General features: G+C 39.4%; 1 protein-coding gene and 1 pseudogene across 1 annotated transcript in view; both read left to right on the top strand.

Moving 5' to 3' along the window:
• LOC139158162 (vomeronasal type-2 receptor 26-like) overlaps positions 1–13,579 on the top strand; it is a 37,526-nt gene that overhangs the window by 10,084 nt on the left and 13,863 nt on the right. The window lies entirely within an intron of this gene.
• LOC139156609 (vomeronasal type-2 receptor 26-like) lies at positions 4,892–6,086 on the top strand (annotated as a pseudogene).

Below are 13,579 nucleotides of genomic sequence, written 5' to 3'. Positions count from 1 at the left end.
TAGGTTAACAAATTTTGGGCCAAATCTCATTTTATTTAATTGCATTTTTATAAATATCCAATTAACGTTGTCAAAGGCTTTTTGAGCATCCAAAAACATTAAAGATGCCGTCTTGTCTGAGTGTTGTTCATAGTACTCTAGTATATTTATTACAGTTCTAATATTATTTTTAATTTGTCTCCCTGGAAGAAACCCATTTTGGTCTTGGTGTATTATTCCATTTATAACTCTTTTAAGTCTCTCTGCATAAATGGCAATAAAGATCTTATAATCTACATTTAATAGTGATATAGGCCTATAATTTTTAATTTTTTCTGGTTCTGTACCCTGTTTATGTATTAAGGTTGTCAGTGATTCTGACCAAGATTTGGGAATTTTTCCCTCGAGTCTACATAAATTAAAAGTTTCTAACATATGGTTTCTTATTGTTTCGTTGTCTATCTTGTACCATTCTGCAGGTATGGCATCTGGGCCTGTAGCCTTATTGCTTTTCTGTTTTTTAATTGTTATTAAGAGTTCCTCCATTGTTATTGGTCCGTCCATGGTGGCCTGTTGATCTTCTGTTATTTGTGGTAAATTTGAAGCCTCTAAATAGTTAAAAACTTCATCTTCGATAACATGATCTTTAGCATATAGTTCTTTATAAAAATTATACACAATGTCTGCCTTACCTTCTGTGTCATATTTTATTTTACCATCTTTATCTTCTAATTTTTGGATTAATTTTGATTGACTCTGTTTTCTAAGTTTATACGCTAGCCATCTGCCAGGTTTATTTGCATGTTCAAAATAATGTTGCTTTGCTCTTTTGATCTTTTCAGTTAGTTGGTTTTGTTCTATAACTCTAATTTTATGTTTAATTACATTTATTTCTGTCTTTAGATCTCTGTTCTTAATATGTTGCTGCGATAAGGATTCTAATTGTTTTAGTTCATTTGTTAATTGTAGGTACTCTAATTTCTTTTCCTTATTGTGTTTTGCTGTATAGGATATTGTTAAACCTCTTATATACGCTTTAACTGTATCCCATAAGTTCTGTGGAGTAGTGTCTGATGTTTTATTAATTTCAAAAAATATTTTTAATTCCTTTTCAATCCAATCCTTATATTTCTTATCATTTAATATATACCTATTCATCCGCCAGTTGTTCTGTTTGTTGTTCATCGTCATATAGACCACTATTGGGTTATGATCAGCCCATGTATTAACGTCTATCTCGACCTCTCTTATTTGTTCTGCCACCATTTTTGGTGCCCATAACATGTCAATTCTCGTCCAAATTTTGTGAGGATTGGAGTAAAAGGTAAATTGCCTTTTGTGAGGGTGTCTTTCCCTCCAAATGTCGCTTAGTAATAATTCCGCTTTCATTTTTTGAAAAGTACTAGGTAACAAATTTCTTCTTGTTTTTTTACCTTTTCCCCTTTTTTTATTGTCTCCCCCTCCTGAGTGGTCTAATTGTCTATTCGCGATAGCATTGAAATCACCTATTATCAATAAATTATCAATAGCTAAATCTATTATTGTTTGGTGTAAATTTTTGTAAAATGTCATTTGGTCTTCATTGGGAGCATAAATAGAAACAACCACTAGAGGTCTAGGTTCAATATCTACTTGTACAATCAATATCCTACCCTCTTTATCCTTGTATATTTGTTTGGAATTTATAGAATTCTTGACATACATCACTACACCTCTTTTTTTTTGGTCTGCTAATGCAGCATACATTTTTCCAATTTTGGGATTCAACAATAATTTTTGGTTATCTTTTTTAATATGAACTTCTTGTAGTATTGCAATCTGAACATTTTGGTTTCTAATTTTAGAAAAAATTTGCTTCCTTTTTCTTGGTTCGTTAAGTCCATTAACGTTTACGGAAAAGATTTTTAAGTCTTTATTCGTTGTCATTTAATGGGTTTTTTGGTTTCTCGCTGAGGTTGAACTCTTCTAGCACCTTGGTCCTGCTCTATTACTTGGGCAGTTGCCCCCAAGTTTTCTTCTTGCTGGGTTGGTAATTTTTCCCCTGGTTGCTGTTGAACTAGTTGTAGTTGGACCACTTGTTGCTTACTTGCGTAGTCGGAGTGGCCCAAGCCACTCTGTTCAAGAAAGTACATGGCTTGTTCTACGTTTTCCAGTTTGTACCTTGTAGAACGCCATGTCAGAGAAAGTCCTTGTGGAATAAGCCAACGGTAAGTAATGTTTTCTTTGATCAAAATTTTAGTTAGAAAGTGATAATCTCTTCTGTTTTCTCTGACACTTCTTGGAACTTGCTTTAGTATCTTTATTTCTACTCCCAGACGTTGGGGCGGGGAGTTTCTTGAATAGTGAAGTATCTCATCTCGCAACGCCTTTCTTGTAAATTTAATATGTATCTCTCTTGGAAGATTATGCCGACGGATATAGCTATTCGAGATTCTGTAAACTTCATCGATTTCTCTCTGTAAAGCTATGGGGTCCTCTTGAAGTATACCTCCAATAATTTCCGCCATAGTCACTTTTAAGTCTTCATCTTTTTCCTCTTTTATATTCTGAAATCGAAGTCCGTACGAAGCTCGTTGCATCTCCAGCTGGATAATAGATTCATCATATCTTCTATATCTCTCATCGGCTCTCCCTTCAAGATACTCCATTCTTTTCTCATTTTTATCAGATTGTTCTTCAACTTTTTTAACTCGGTCGTCACTTTCTTGAAGTGTTTGTTGGATCTGCTTTATCTGGTCTTTCATCTCCCCCATATCAGCTTTCATTTGGGCCATCTCCACTTTAAATTCTGCCAAGTCAGCTTTTATGGCTTCTCTTTGTTGTGTTGCCTCCTCCTTTATGGCTTCTCTTTGTTGTGTTGCCTCCTCCTTTATGGCCTCTCTTTGTTGAGTAGCGTCTTCTTGTGATTTGACCATGAAGTCCTTCAAAGTATTCAAAGTCTCATGTATAGTTGCAAGATTGGACTGCATTGTTTTGTCTTTGTCTTTGGTAGACATAGTTAACACTTGATGCGAAGGAGAAGAATGCGGTGAGACTTGTGGAGATAAAGTAGTTGGTGTAGTTTGTTTTTTTGTTGTTTTAACAAGAGTTGAGGTGTGGGACATTATCAAGTTAGAATCCACTATTTCAAATTTTAAGGTTGGTTTCAATTTTATATGTAGTGAAAAGGAAAAGAAATTACTATAAATTCCAAATCTGTTCAATATATTTTGTTTTCCTTATAATATGGCTATACCAATTCAATAACAGTTCAATTAATAACAGAATTCAAAAAAAAAGAAAGAAAAAGAAAGAGAAGGAAAAAGAAATATTGTTATTTAGTGCCACAGAACAGAAGAACAGGTGCCTTTTCAAGTAAAAGGAAGACAAAAAGTAAAAAAAGGGAAGGAATATCAACTATATATAGAAAACAAAAGAAAAAGAATTGGAGAGGAAACTTTAGGAGGAGGGAAGAAAAAAAAGAAAGGGAAAAAAAATGAAGTAAAAAGAGTTGTTCAAAAAGAAAAGGAAGGGGGGTAGTATTTTAATTCAACTATTTAGAATAGAGCAGGAACCCAAGGTTTTTTAACAATGCATATAGTTCAAACCAAGCTTCTTCTAGTAATAAAGATGTCCAAGAATAGGGAAGAAAGTCAAAGAGAAATCAGGGGGGGAAAAAACAGATAATTATTCAAAGACACAATAACAGTATTGTATACTTAAATTCTTCTTATAAATCCTGTAGTTTTGCTAGGAAGTGAAGATGAAAATCCAAATCTCAAAGGATAAAGTTATATTTGATGTCAATTCAAAATTCAAAGAGTAAAACAAATCCAAAGCTTGCTTGTGTTCAAAATGAAGTCAGTTTATTTTCCAAGTTCAAGACAGGAACAAAGAACAAAGAAACAGATCCCAAAATGGAGTCAAGTTAATTTCGGTGCAGCAGGCAGATGTTAAACCAAAGAGTTCTCAGCAGATAATCCAAAAGGTGTCAGCAAATAATCCAAAAGGCTCAGCAAGTATTCCAAATAGGTTAATCCAACAATAAGTAATCCAAAAAAGAAGTGATTTCAATCTCTTCTAGATTCCATTTAGTTCATAGTTATTAAGTTATTTCATATTGTAAAAAGGAGCAGCAGAAGAAAAAAAAAAAGGCAGCAAGACTGTATTCCTCCGCTTCAGAAATTAAGTCCAGAACATTATGATTTTAAAAATCTATCAACAACAAATTCTGATCATCACTAGGAATTTCCTTTAGCAGTTAAAGTTTTCTAAATAGTCATGTCAAATTTAAACTATTTTGTTAAACCATAAAGTCAGAAAATTATTTTATAGGTTCCAAAGTTCGCGTTCAAGATGGAAAAGTAAAAGTGAAAAAAAGAATTAGATCCGGCTGTTATTTGCGGATGGGTTTAAACAAGAGAAAACTTTCACTTTCGCCCTAGAGAAAAAAACTTTTACTTGGAGCTTTTACGATCTTCTGGCTTTAAACACGAAACAGAATAGAGGTTTTTACCTTAGGTCCTTTGTCTGCTATATTCTTTTCCAATGTAGATGTAAATATTTGTACTTTCGCTTCTTTGATTTTTATTCTTCCCACTGAGTGAGGGGAGAAAGCGCTGGCCGGTCCTCTTAATCAAAGAGGAGCGGTTCTCCCGTCTCCGAAGCTGCGGGACGAACCGCTGCCTCCGGAGTCCTGGCGATGGGTCCTCGGGCAGAGGAGAGTCCCCTGTTCATGGATCGGGCCATCCGGGCCCGATCCGATCGCAAATGCGACCTTCGGAGGGGGTAGAAAGGATTCGCCTGGCAGAGCCCTGCCAGACACGTCCTGCCGCGATCTCCACCAAACCGGAAGCCAGGTTATATACTAGGCTTTCTACTCCTACTTTTATAGCCCATCAAGAAAACCAGCTCTCAATCTTTTTGGGAAAGAATGGGATGTGAGATTCAAACTTTAATTTTTATTAAGAATCTGTGTCTTCTATCAGAAAGTTCACTCTCCCAGGAAATCCATGGACCTATCGGAAACAGAACAGATCCATCTATCTATGTCTGCTAACCCTTCCCTACAAAAAAAAAAGGGTTGAATGAGTGGATTTGAAGTCCAAAGCAGAGAAGTTGAGCCAGAGAACAGATCTATTTTTCTGTCTAACCTATTCCTAGAGTTGACAATATGGATGGATGATTTGCCCTTGTTGATTCACCATAAAATGCACACTGACTCTTGATTTCAGATGCAACTCACTGTGACCCCTGCCCAGAAGATCAATATCCCAACAAGGAGAAGGACCACTGCATTGCCAAAAGTCTCCACTTCCTTTCCTATCAAGACCCCCTGGGATCCTCTTTAGCATCTCTAGCGCTATCTCTCTCTGTGATCACATCTGCAGTCCTGGTCATTTTCCTTAAGCATCATGATACACCAATTGTCAAGGCCAACAACCGAGATCTTACCTACATCCTCCTGGTCTCCCTCCTGCTGTGCTTCCTTTGCTCCTTCCTCTTCATTGGTCAACCCAGGAAGGTCAACTGTCTCTTCCAACAAACTGCCTTTGCCATTCTCTTTGCCCTTTCAGTTTCCTCTATCTTGGCAAAAACTGTCATGGTGGTTCTGGCCTTCGTAGCCACCAAGCCAGGGAACAGGGCAAGGAAACTCTTAGGAAAACCACTGACTAATTCCATTATCATAGCCTGTCCTCTAGTCCAAGCTGTTCTGGCTAATAACCTCTCCCCCATTTCCCAACATGGACTTCCACTCCTTGGTAGGAGAAGCCATCTTGGAATGCAATGAAGATTCGACATTAATGTTTTATGCTGTCCTTGTCTATCTGACTGTTCTGGCCCTCGTCAGTTTCATGATCGCTTTTTTGGCTAGGAAATTGCCTGACAACTTTAATGAAGCCAAGTTCATTACTTTTAGCATGCTGGTCTTTTGCAGTGTTTGGATCTCATTCCTTCCCACCTACCAGAGCACCAAAGGGAAGTCCATGGTGGCCGTGGAGATCTTCTCCATCTTGGCCACAGGGGCTGGTCTCTTGGCTTGCATCTTTTCCCCAAAATGTTATATCATCCTATTAAGGCCCCATCTTAACTGTAGGGAAAATATGATAACGAACAAACATCTCTAACTGACGCAAACCTGGGAAACATTTTAATTTTCCTTTGAGGCACATTTAGTGCTGAGGGAGAAAGAGGAACATGTCCATTAAATGACACCTTATCAAATGCTCTAAACAATATAGCAACAAATCTAATCAATTAAAATTACAACTAAAAACCCAATACAGTAAAATCAATCAGCAATGGCCTTTGCCTTCTATCAAGATGGTGCCGATGAAGGAGGCCTCGGTGAAAACCGCTCCGAGTCTCCGGAGAGGGGCAGCATACAAATCTAATAAATAATAATAATAAATGCTCTCAAATGGTTTCTTTATTTTCTATTATTCTCTGCCCTTCTCCGTGTCCTGTCGTCTAAATAGTGCAAGTTGGCAGGCCCTCAGGGGAGGGCCTTCTATGTGGCGGCCCTGGTTCTTTGAAACCAACTATTTATACTGCTCCCACCCTATTGGCCTTCCGAAAGGCCTTGAAACCTGGCTTTGGCAGCAGGCCTGGAGGCCATTAGGGTAACACCCAGTCATGGCCAAATTATGATTTGCTTGACATGTATATGTATAAAAGTGTATAATGCAGTTCTGGTTTTTTTTACTGATGAGTTAAATTATGATTATGATTATGATTAGAAACATAGAAACATAGAAGTCTGACGGCAGAAAAAGACCTCATGGTCCATCTAGTCTGCCCTTATACCATCTAGTCTGCCCTTATGATTATGATTATGATTATGACTATGACTATGACTATGACTATGACTATGACTATGACTATGACTATGACTATGACTATGACTATGACTATGACTATGACTATGACTATGATTAAGATTAAGATTATGATTATGATTATGATTATGATTATGATTATGATTATGATTATGATTATGATTATGATTATGATTATGATTATGATTATGATTATGATTATGATTATGATTATGATTATGATTATGATTATGATTATGATTATGATTATGATTATGATTATGATTATGATTATGATTATGATTATGATTATGATTATGATTATGATTATGATTATTTATTCGACCTCTATACCACCCAATCCCAAAGGACTCAGGGCACCTTACAACAATAATAAAAATACAACATAAATAGATACAAAGGGGAAAAAAGAAGTCGAACATTATCTAAAACTAAAACATTATCTAAAACTAAACCCCATAAAAAAGTTAAAGGCAGTAAAATGGGATCAAAATGGGATTTTTACTAATATTATTGTTCTTATTTGACTTCTAATGTGTTATTGTTTTATTATATTGTTTTAAGCCACCTTGAGTCCCATGGAATTGGGCGGCATATAAGTCACATAAATTAAATTAAATGAAGATCATTTGCTAAGAAGTAAGGAATGTTTCTTTAAGGAGTAGCCCTCTGTAACCTCACCCCCACCTGTCTTTACAAACATGGGGTGATTCTAACACAGGAGGAAGCTAATTCTATGGAACTATAGATCACTAAAAGCAAATACAGATAGCAAAGATGAAGAGGTAAAAGGACTGGAATTTTAAATAGACTAAGGAATAAGGGAATTTAATAAACTCCGCTCCCTTCAATCTTTCTTACCAATTTATGTTCACTTGCTAATAAGATGGATGAAATACTCCCCTTAAACAGGAGCAATTCTGATTTTTACAAAGCATCTGCCCTGTGCTTCATTGAATCCTGGCTAAATGAGGAGATTGAGGACAATAGCATGCATATACCAGACTTGTGTGTGTGTGTCTGTGTGTCTGTGTGTTTGTGTGTGTATGTAATATATTTTTGCTGATAATGAAAAGAAAGAGAGGCTAGTATAGATCTATTTCACGCTATTTAGCTGTCATCAGCTGTATACATATGTGTGTGTGTGTGTGTGTGTGTATAAGAGGCAATTACAAACTCTAGCTGACCAAATTATGAAAGCTGAAGCCAAATAGCCCAATCCACTGGCCATTCTTCTGGGAGATTTAAACAAGGTAAACTTAAGGAAAGAGCTACCAAAATACTTTCAGCATGTCAATTGTCCCACTAGAGGCAAAAAAACTTTAGACCATTGCTACACAACACTAAAAGATGTGTATCTGAAGAAGAAGAAAGAAAGAAGGAGGGGACAAAAAATGAGGTGGCTGGATGGGGTCACTGAAGCAGTAGGAGTGAGCTGAAATGGACTAAAGACTGCTGGCAGAGGTGGGTCTTTAAAACTTTATGGAAGGCAGGGTAAGTGGGGGCAGTACAGACCTCTGGGGGGAGTTTGTTCCATAGGTCCGGGGTCACAAAGAAGGCTCTTCCCATAGGCCCCGCCAGATGACATTGTCTGGCTGACAGGACCTGGAGGTGGCTGACTATGTGGAATCTGACTGGCAGTTGGGATGTATGAGGCAGAAGACGGTTTCATAAGTAATCAAGTCCAATGTCATGTAGGGCTTTATAGGTCATAACCAACACTTTGTATTGTGTTCTGAGATGGGGTCAATTTTGGGATCAATGGCCACGGAAGCACGGGGCTGCCCTCGCTCCTCTGAGGGTAGCCCCGAATCCCCACCATCCAGGGGTCTTGGTTCTGCCGAACCAAGCCAGATCCTCCCTGAAGGGGGGGGTGACATAAGGGATGCTACCAAGGGCCTGTTTGGGGGTCAGTATGTTGGATAAGAGGGTCCTACCTTGCAGCATGCCCAGCCTGTTAGGACTGAGGCAGGACCTTCCAGAGGAGATGGCTATAAAAGTACAAACAAAGCATGTTCGAATGAACTAAACTTTTATTAGAAAAAGTAGAAAAATAAAGTTTGTCTTAGGAGACATAAAATGAACGTCTACATTGCTAGAGAACATAGATCGTAAAGATGGCGTTTTCTTCTCTTCCTTGAAGAAGAAGGATGTGAGCAAAATAGTTACATCATAAAGGAGGAGCTACATTAATAAACAGAGTTAACTATCTAACTACTGGATGTTTCTTAATGTCTTTGGAGGCTGTCAATCTACAGGAGGTAGCATTGGGAAAAATAAAATAAAATAATAATTGGAATGAAAGACACAGTTAATAGGTTTTTTTATTATGAATATTTAATAGGAAATAAGTAAGAATCATGGAATTAATAATGGAATTAATCCAGGTTGAGTAATGAATTGAATTATAATATATAAATATACAGAAATGTAGAGATTATTGCAGTAGTCAAACCTCGAGGTGATAATGACTGTGAATAAAGACACCCTGGCCAGGAAGGGCCACAACTGGTGCACCAGGCAAACCTGGGAGAACATCCCCTTTGCCACAACTGAAAGGTGGTGTTCTAAGGTCAGCTGTGAGTTGAGGAGAATGCCCACGTTGCAGAGACTCTCTGAGGGATCAAAAGTCGTCCCCATCCCCAGAGTGATGGAGGGACAGATGGGATTGTCTTTGGGAGGAAAAACCCACAGCCACTCCATCTTGTCAAGGTTGGGTCTGAGCCTGTTGACACCCATCCAGACCCTAAAACACTGGCACTTTGCTTCTACTGCTTCACTGAGTGGACATGGGGTGGTGATATATAATTGAATATCATCAATTATAGCCCTTCATGGCACCGGACCAGATTATCTCCGGTACTGCCTTCTGCCACATGAATCCCAGTGACCAATTAGGTCCCACAGAGTGGGCCTTCTCCGGGTCCCGTCAACTAAACAATGTCAGTTGGCGGGACCCAGGGGAAGAGCCTTCTCTGTGGCGGCCCCGGCCCTCTGGAATCAACTCCCCCCCAGAGATCAGAATTGCCCCCACCCTCCTCGCCTTTCGTAAGCTCCTTAAAACCCACCTCTGCCATCAGGCATGGGGGAACTGAGATATTCTTTCCCCCTGGGCCTCTACAGTTTATGCATGGTATGTCTGTATGTATGTTTGGTTTTTATAATAAGGGGTTTTTAGTTGTGTTATTATTGGATTGCTACATACTGTTTTTATTACTGTTGTTAGCCGCCCCGAGTCCACGGAGAGGGGCGGCATACAAATCCAATAAATAAATAAATAAATAAGTAAGTAAGTAAGTAAGTAAGTAAGTAAATAAATAAATAAATAAAAATAAATAAATAAATAAATAAAACAGTGCCCCTCACTCCTTACCCCACCAGCCGGCACCAGGGCCACCATCAGGAATTTTGGGCCCCCATACAGCCTAAGTGTCTGCCCCCCCACACCATTTTAAAACTATTTTAAGTCGCCAAGCCACTCCATCCCCCGGGGATCATTTCCCGCTTCACGCCAAGCGAGGCAGTTCCATAGGCCAGTGTTTCCCAACCTTGGCAACTTGAAGATATCTGGACTGGGGAATTCTGGGAGTTGAAGTCCAAATATCTTCAAGTTGTCAAGGTTGGGAAGCACTGCCATAGGCTATTTCAGGAACTGGGTTAAGCTGATTGTGTGGACTCGTCCAGGAGAAAGAAAGAAGCGGGAGCGACGAGGGAAAGAAATATCCTCCTGGCATCCGTCAGGCAGAGCGAGGCTTATTTACGGCTCCTTGGCACTTCTCCCTTATAAATAGATAGATAGATAGATAGATAGATAGATAGATAGATAGATAGATAAATAAATAAATAAACAAATAAACAAATAAACAAATAAATAAATTTAAATAAATAAATTTAAATAAATAAATTTAAATAAATAAATTTAAATAAATAAATGTAAATAAATAAATTTAAATAAATAAATTTAAATAAATAAATAAATAAATGTAAATAAATAAATAAGTAAATAAATAAATAAATAAAATCAGCATACTGATGGTAACTCACCCCATGTCATCAGATGATCTTATCCAATGGTTTCATTTAGATATTGAAAAGCAGGGGGGAGAGGACCAACCCCTGTTAAACCCTACAAAAGAGGGACCTAGGAGTTGACCTCTGACCTCCTGACAACACCAACTGCGACCAACTGGAGAATTAGGAGGTGAAAGAAAGAATGGGGGAAGGGACAGGAACAGAGGAAGGAAGCAAGGAAACTTATGAAAGGGGAGAGTAAGAGAGGAAGGACTGAAGGAAGGGAGGGAAGAAGGTAGGAAGGAGAAAGAAAAGAAGAAATAGAGGAAGGGAAGGTAAAAGAGAGAAAGAAAAAGAGCAAGAAAGAAAGAAAGAAAGAGAGAAAGAAAGAAAGAAATAGAATGAAAGAGAAATAAAAATAGAGAGGGGGAATGAAAGAAATGGAAGGAGGGAAGGAAGGAGAGAAAGCAAGAGAAAAAAGAAAGCAAGAGAAAGAAAAAAGAATGAAAGAGCAAGAGAGAAAAAGAGAAAGAGAAAGAAAGAGAGAAAGAAAGAAAGAAAGAAAGGCAACTTCAAAGAAAGGCTCACTGAGCATCTCTCACTCTCTCTCTCTCTCTTTCTATCCCTCTTTCTTTCTCTCTCTTCCTTTCTATCTCTCCTCTTCCTTTCTCTCTTCTCTCTCTCTCCCTCTCTTTCTACCCTCCTTTCTCTTCCTTCCTTCTCTCCCTCCCTCCCCTCCCTCCCTCCTTCCTTCCTCTCCATTTCTCTTTCCCTCCCTCTCTTTCCCTTTTCTTTCTTTTGGTCCACTTCTCTCTCTCTCTCCGCTTCTCCACTTGCCTCCCCCTCGAAGATTTGTTCTCTTATACGGCTTATACAAAATTACATTTCAGATCATTTTTTTAAAATCTTCCTTACTGGTGGTGGTATTAAAAAGGGACGTTTAAAGGCGCCCCGCGGAATGCATGGTGCCAAGATGACATCAAAGGAACGAAGCTCAATTCTGTAGCCTCCCAACATCCCCCCCCTGCAGGACGGGACTTTTTTGGGGGGGCGCCGCGCAGGCTCTCTATTCAGCGCCGCCTCCCCACCTCCGCACTTCGGACATACAACCACCTTTTGGAAGGGAACGAGCCCGCCCTCCCTCCCGTCTTTCCTGCGAAGATGGCAGAGATCTCTCCTGGTTAAAGCTGGCAAACAAACCGCGGAGATCCGGCCTGGCACTGGCAGCCGCCTCTGAGGGCTGACCTCGCACCACACCACACACACACACACACATGTGTCTCGGTTGCACCTTTGGAGGAGGAGCAGCTTTTTCAACCCAATGGTGATTCTTACTCAGCCTTCTCCTTGATCTACATGGACTCCTTCTTTCCATCCGTCTCTGGTGCTTGCCTTTCCTGTCCTCCTTCCCGCGGTTTGATATTTTTCAACCCTGTTATTTGTTTTTTTAAATCCTAATTAAGATCAGGAGTAACAGCGGGGCGGGACCCAAGGTGACTGGCAGGCTCGGGAGTCAATGTCGGGAGAAGAACAAGGGGGCAAATCTGGGGTACTGTGTGGGCTCGCCGCTGCTAGAGAGTGCCCCCCCTCTCCTTCCTTCCCCCCCTTTTCCCACCCAGTGCCACATCGCCTTTGTCTCTTTCTGCTGCGACGGGCAGAAAAGAGAAGGGAGCTTTTTTGCCCCCCCTTCACCTCCTACATATCCTTTGCTGCATCCTTCCTTATACTAAACGTACTATTATGGCCGTTTCGTGAACAGAGAGTTTTGGGCGGGCGCCGCCCCCCCTCCCATTTTTCAATTTGGCCGGGCCCATGACGGGACTCCCAGTAATACTGGTCTATCGGCGGCCCTGGCCAGCACAGAAGGATACCATGGCCGATGGTATTGAAAGCCATTGAGAGATCAAGAAGCACCAGGATAGAGGATTGACCCACCTGGGGTTATTCATCAGTGCAACCAAAGCAGTTTCTGTGCTGTAGCCTGGTCTGAATCCCGGCTATAGCACTTTTATTAACACACACACACACCATCTATTATTCCCTTTTCTGGTTTTAGTTTTGCTGCTCTTATGGTTTCTAATTCTTTTTCATAGATATTGTGTAAAGGTGTTGCTTTCTTTACTTTCATTAGATTATTGTATGCTGCTTAGAATCAATTTGCATGATTGACTCCACTTCACTTTGACTCTCAAGTCCCTCTGCTTTGTGGACTGGAAACAAGAGGCACAAACATGTTTTCCCCTGTCTGGTGTGCAAACAACATCTATTGCTCTGTGGGTAGAAAAATTGCCTTTCCCTGCAATTATCCGAAGAAAAGTAACTCTGAGTGGATCCCCTGTGGGCTTCAACCCTCCGAAATCTTCCAAGGTTAATCCTGCTTTTAAAAATATGCTCTGAACTCTCTCAGTGGTAGAAGACATTGGCTGATCTACCAAAGAGCTAATTCCAGGGTTTGGTGACACTCACCTGGCCTAAATGTCAAAGCTCAGATACAGGTAAGAGACAGTATGATAGATATAGTAGTAGTTTATGGATTGATTTGTCTTGCAATCTTAATGCAACATAACGTTGCAGAGCAGAGCAGAGCATAGCATAAAACATAGCATAACATAAAACATAACATAGCATAGCATAGCATAACATAACATAACATAATTTAGATAAATTAATAGGCCCTTTGAAAGGGACCTTAGAAATTTTGAAAAAGTGGCAGGGGAAAATAGGATTAAATAAATCCAAGCTTTCAACGTTGTATGTTATAAATAGAGACA

This window comes from Erythrolamprus reginae, chromosome 1 (genome assembly GCF_031021105.1).
Source record: "Erythrolamprus reginae isolate rEryReg1 chromosome 1, rEryReg1.hap1, whole genome shotgun sequence".
NCBI lineage: Eukaryota > Metazoa > Chordata > Lepidosauria > Squamata > Dipsadidae > Erythrolamprus > Erythrolamprus reginae.
This window is presented reverse-complemented; position numbering and strand designations above follow the sequence as displayed.